At 34.6% G+C, this 5,427-nt stretch overlaps 1 non-coding gene across 1 annotated transcript; it reads right to left on the bottom strand.

Moving 5' to 3' along the window:
- Positions 1 to 436: 436 nt before the first annotated feature.
- TRNAS-GGA (transfer RNA serine (anticodon GGA)) lies at positions 437 to 524 on the bottom strand. The gene has a single exon. It is a non-coding gene; the product is annotated as a tRNA-Ser (tRNA).
- Between the last annotated feature and the right edge of the window lie 4,903 nt (positions 525 to 5,427).

Here is a 5,427-nt window from a genome sequence, read left to right as displayed (position 1 = left end):
TCAAGATATTATTACAGCAAAGGATGAACAAAAATCTAAAACTCTTATTCAAAATTATTTTGATTCAGCCCCCCATGAGAAATTGCCAAATCATTTGACTGTTCACCCTTTCCAATATAAAGGTTTAATTAATCAAATAATAGATAATAAATGGGTTGGTTTGAAAATAAATGAATTACTGGTTGTAGAATATTATTCTCGTCAAACTTAAACTTAACTAAAATAACAAGAGTTTTTTTTACAAGGATTTTCTGCTATTCATATATCATAGACATGGATATGCGAAAATTTTTATTCCTTGCCCACCCGTTATCCACTATTTTTTGTATTACCGAAAAATGAGGAATATAAAGTTGTCCATATCAACAAACAAATTTGAAATATGAAATAATGGTATGCATTGGGATGAGTAATATTGATGAATTTGGTAAAGATTCGGAAAGAGAGGGATTCGAACCCCCGGTAAACAAAAAGCCTACATAGCAGTTCCAATGCTACGCCTTGAACCACTCGGCCATCTCTCCTATATAATGATGCCCAGAAACCGGTTGAATGTTGAATAGTGAATCAATCCTATTTTTCATAAATGCATAAAACCTATTCAAACTATAAAAATACAAAGTAAAATTAAAAAAAAACCTCCTACAAGGTCTTAGGATAAACAAATTTGATTGATGAGTTCATTTTTACGTTATTTCGCACTGTATTATAATTATACAATTCCTTTATTTGTGGGATTGATTCTCTCACACCATGATTAATTAAATTATAGAATGGATTTCTACCTATGCCTAGATCTCGGATAAATGAAAATTTTATAGATAAGACCTTTTCAATTGTAGCCAATATCTTATTACGAATAATTCCGACAACTTCAGGAGAAAAAAGGGCATTCACTTATTACAGAGATGGTGTGATTTGATTCCATTTTTTTTGACCGATTTCGGTCAAAAAAAAATGGAATGGAAAAACCCCACGCGTGTTGAAGGTGAAATTTGTAAATAAAAGGATTAATTCCTTCTGTCGTGTATCCTCGATTAATGAAGCCTTATATGCTTGAATTTTAGGTTTCTAGTATTAAGCGAAAGGTTATACCTATACTTATGGGGTTAGGTCAACCCCAAATTACTAGTACTGATAGGCAACATTGGGAAAGAAGCACTACGCTTGGGAATCAAGGACACGAAAACTTTGTATCTATCTATATCCATGGCTTATCGAGATTGGGACTAACAGGAATGGTTGGGACAATAAATATCCATCTCGTTCATATTTTGGATACCCATAGAACCATCGAAGATTATTGAGGTGACTAATTCCAGGAAATTAAGCAGCGTAGAGGACAAAGAAATTGTTGAAGTTCTTATTTTTTTTTATCAAGTACCTACATACTTAATGTTAAGAAATAATTTTTGACAGGAAGGTTGGCTAGAGATTTATTGTAAAAACACTAGCTCTGTTCAGTTGAGAATGAGAATACTGGAATATTTTTTGATTTGATGGATTTTTCTCATTACACACATAAGGGGGGAGCCGTATGAGATGAAAATCTCACGTACAGTTCTGGAGCGGAGATTCTTTGAACCGAATGACGACCGTAACGGATGTCAGCTCAATCTGAAGGAAATTATGCAGAAGCTTTACAGAATTATTATGAGGCTATGCGACTGGAAATTGATCCCTATGATCGAAGTTATATACTTTATAACATAGGCCTTATTCACACAAGTAACGGAGAACATACTAAAGCTTTGGAATATTATTTTCGGGCGCTCGAACGAAACCCATTTTTACCCCAAGCTTTTAATAATATGGCCGTGATCTGTCATTACGTGCGACTATCTCCACTATAGAAAGAAAAAAGAAAAGAACAAGCAAATCCACAAATTTTAATATAAGAAATATAGAAATATAAATAATTATAAATAAGAAAGGCTTTCTACATATATATATCGTTCAAAACAACGATTTTTATCAGCTGTAGCAAAGAAACTTCATAGAAGTAAAAATATGAAGAAATCGATATGTCTAGATACCCTCTTTTTCTATGGATAAAAGATCTAATTGATAAAGGAAGCATCGTAAGGATCAATTAACACGGTTTTCAATCGATATAATAAAAACTGCTTCCTTATCTCATGATAAATAAAGAAGTCAGGAATCCACTTATGTAATAAAAAGGATCCCCTGGTATTTTGAGCAGCGGTGTAGTATCAAATCCCAAAGATAGAAAGTATTTTCTCTTTACTTATAAGAACTTATAAGATAAGAAAGAAAAAACTTTTACCAAGATTCTATAGAAATGAATCTATCATATATTTTTGTATATGATATATAAAATCGAGATAGTTACCTTTCAGAAAATTAGAATTAGGGCGTTAATGCCAATGCTTGATTCCCTTTTCTGAAGGTAGGAGAAAAGATAAAACTAAAAAAAAAGATGAAATTCTTTGAAATTCTTTATTTATTAGTAAAAATGAAAGTTTGAAACTCATATTAATAATTTCTTTTTTTCTTTTAGTTAACTTCAAGATAATAGAACAAAAAAAGAATTGACTACTGAGCCGTATGAGTCAGGAAATTCTCAAGTACGGTTCTAAGGAAAGGAATTGACTCACCTATTTCGACCGAGGAGAACAGGCCATTCGGCAGGGAGACTCAGAAGTTGCGGAGTCTTGGTTTAATCAAGCCGCTGAATATTGGAAACAAGCTATAGCTCTCACCCCCGGTAATTATATTGCAGCACAGAATTGGTTGAAGATCACAGGGCGTTTTGAATAAGAACACTCTGTTTCTTTTTTTTCTTATATATTTATCTATCTATATAAAGATATAGATAGATAAATATATATTGTTATAAATTCTTGTTTCTTGTCCCTATCAAATTCAAAAATCATTTCTATAGGAACGACCAATCACATAATTTAAATATATCCCTTCTAATTTTGTTCGATTTTGTCTAGTATTTCATAGAAATAAACGAGATGTGGATACAGTAGATAATTTTCTCCTTTTTTCTGTTATTTAAACTAATATTCAATCAAATTAAGAAAAGAGACCTTCAAAAAAAGAAATAAAATATAGGTATATTGCCTAATAATGAATGCTAATGCCTGCTCAATTTGAAATAGAGTACATACTTATACTTTATCTAAAAAAAAAAATAAAATCTAAGGAATAGAATTAGAATAAAATCTGAATACATTTGATTAGGCTGCACGAAAAATTATTGAACTTCCATTCAGAGTTCCCAAAAAGGTCTTAGAAGATTAAAATAGGTCCGTTGAGCGCCTCACTCTTATGTCATAATAGATTCGAACACTTGCCCCGAATTGACTTCGAGATCATAATTGTTCTAGTGAAAAACTAAAGAAATGAAATTTACTAAGATATCCAATACATGAGAGATAGGAGAGAACAAAACTCAATAGAAACATCTCTAATAAGTTCACTAATTCTGTTTTATGTTGGCAGGTCTCTTTGTATGTGTTGTCTGGAAAGAGGAGGACTCAATGATTATTCGTTCACCGGAACCAGAAGTTAAAATTTTGGTAGATAGGGATCCTATAAAAACTTCTTTTGAGGAATGGGCAAAACCTGGTCATTTCTCAAGAACAATAGCTAAGGGACCAGATACTACTACTTGGATCTGGAACCTACATGCTGACGCTCATGATTTTGATAGCCATACTAATGATTTAGAGGAGATTTCCCGAAAAGTTTTTAGTGCGCATTTTGGCCAACTCTCTATCATCTTTCTTTGGCTGAGTGGCATGTATTTTCATGGTGCTCGTTTTTCCAATTATGAGGCATGGTTAAGTGATCCTACTCACATTAGGCCTAGTGCTCAGGTGGTTTGGCCAATAGTGGGTCAAGAAATATTGAATGGTGATGTAGGGGGGGGGTTCCGAGGAATACAAATAACCTCTGGTTTTTTTCAGATTTGGAGAGCATCTGGAATAACTAATGAATTACAACTCTATTGTACTGCAATTGGTGCATTGGTCTTTGCAGCCTTAATGCTTTTTGCTGGTTGGTTTCATTATCACAAAGCTGCTCCAAAATTGGCTTGGTTCCAAGATGTAGAATCTATGTTGAATCACCATTTGACAGGGCTCCTAGGGTTGGGGTCTCTTTCTTGGGCAGGACATCAAATACATGTATCTTTACCGATTAACCAATTTCTAAATGCTGCAGTAGATCCCAAAGAGATACCACTTCCTCATGAATTTATCCTAAATCGGGATCTTTTGGCTCAACTTTATCCGAGTTTTTCCGAGGGAGCAACCCCATTTTTTACCTTGAATTGGTCAAAATACGGAGAATTTCTTACTTTTCGTGGAGGATTAGATCCAGTAACTGGAGGTTTATGGCTGACCGATATTATACACCATCATTTAGCTATTGCAATTCTTTTCTTGATAGCGGGTCACATGTATAGGACCAACTGGGGTATTGGTCACAATATAAAAGACATTTTAGAGGCACATAAAGGTCCATTTACAGGCCAGGGTCATAAAGGTATATATGAGATTCTAACAACGTCATGGCATGCTCAATTATCTATTAATCTAGCTATGTTAGGCTCTTTGACCATTGTTGTAGCTCACCATATGTATTCTATGCCTCCTTATCCATACCTAGCTACTGACTATGGTACACAACTGTCATTGTTTACACATCACATGTGGATTGGTGGATTTCTCATAGTCGGTGCTGCTGCGCATGCAGCGATTTTTATGGTAAGAGATTATGATCCGACTATTCGATACAACGATCTATTAGATCGTGTCCTTAGACATCGTGATTCAATCATATCACATCTTAACTGGGTATGTATCTTTTTAGGTTTTCACAGTTTTGGTTTGTATATTCATAATGATACCATGAGCGCATTAGGGCGCCCTCAAGATATGTTTTCAGATACTGCTATACAATTACAGCCGATCTTTGCTCAATGGATACAAAATACCCACGCTTTAGCACCTGGCACAACAGCCCCAGGTGCAGCAACAAGTACCAGTTTGACTTGGGGAGGTGAAAATTTAGTAGCAGTGGGCGGTAAAGTTGCTTTGTTACCTATTCCTTTAGGAACTGCGGATTTTTTGGTCCATCATATTCATGCATTTACAATTCATGTAACAGTATTGATACTCTTAAAGGGTGTTCTATTTGCTCGTAGTTCACGATTGATACCGGATAAAGCAAATCTAGGTTTTCGTTTCCCTTGTGATGGACCTGGAAGAGGGGGGACATGCCAAGTATCCGCTTGGGATCATGTCTTCTTAGGACTATTTTGGATGTACAATTCAATTTCCGTAGTTATATTCCATTTCAGTTGGAAAATGCAGTCAGATGTTTGGGGTAGTATAAGTGATCAAGGGATAGTAACTCATATCACAGGAGGAAATTTTGCGCAGAGTTCCA

The sequence above is a fragment of the Vigna unguiculata genome, unplaced genomic scaffold, assembly GCF_037176805.1.
Source record: "Vigna unguiculata cultivar grain cowpea cultivar isolate G323 ecotype 2 unplaced genomic scaffold, ASM3717680v1 ptg000458l, whole genome shotgun sequence".
In the NCBI taxonomy this organism is placed as follows: domain Eukaryota; kingdom Viridiplantae; phylum Streptophyta; class Magnoliopsida; order Fabales; family Fabaceae; genus Vigna; species Vigna unguiculata.
This window is presented reverse-complemented; position numbering and strand designations above follow the sequence as displayed.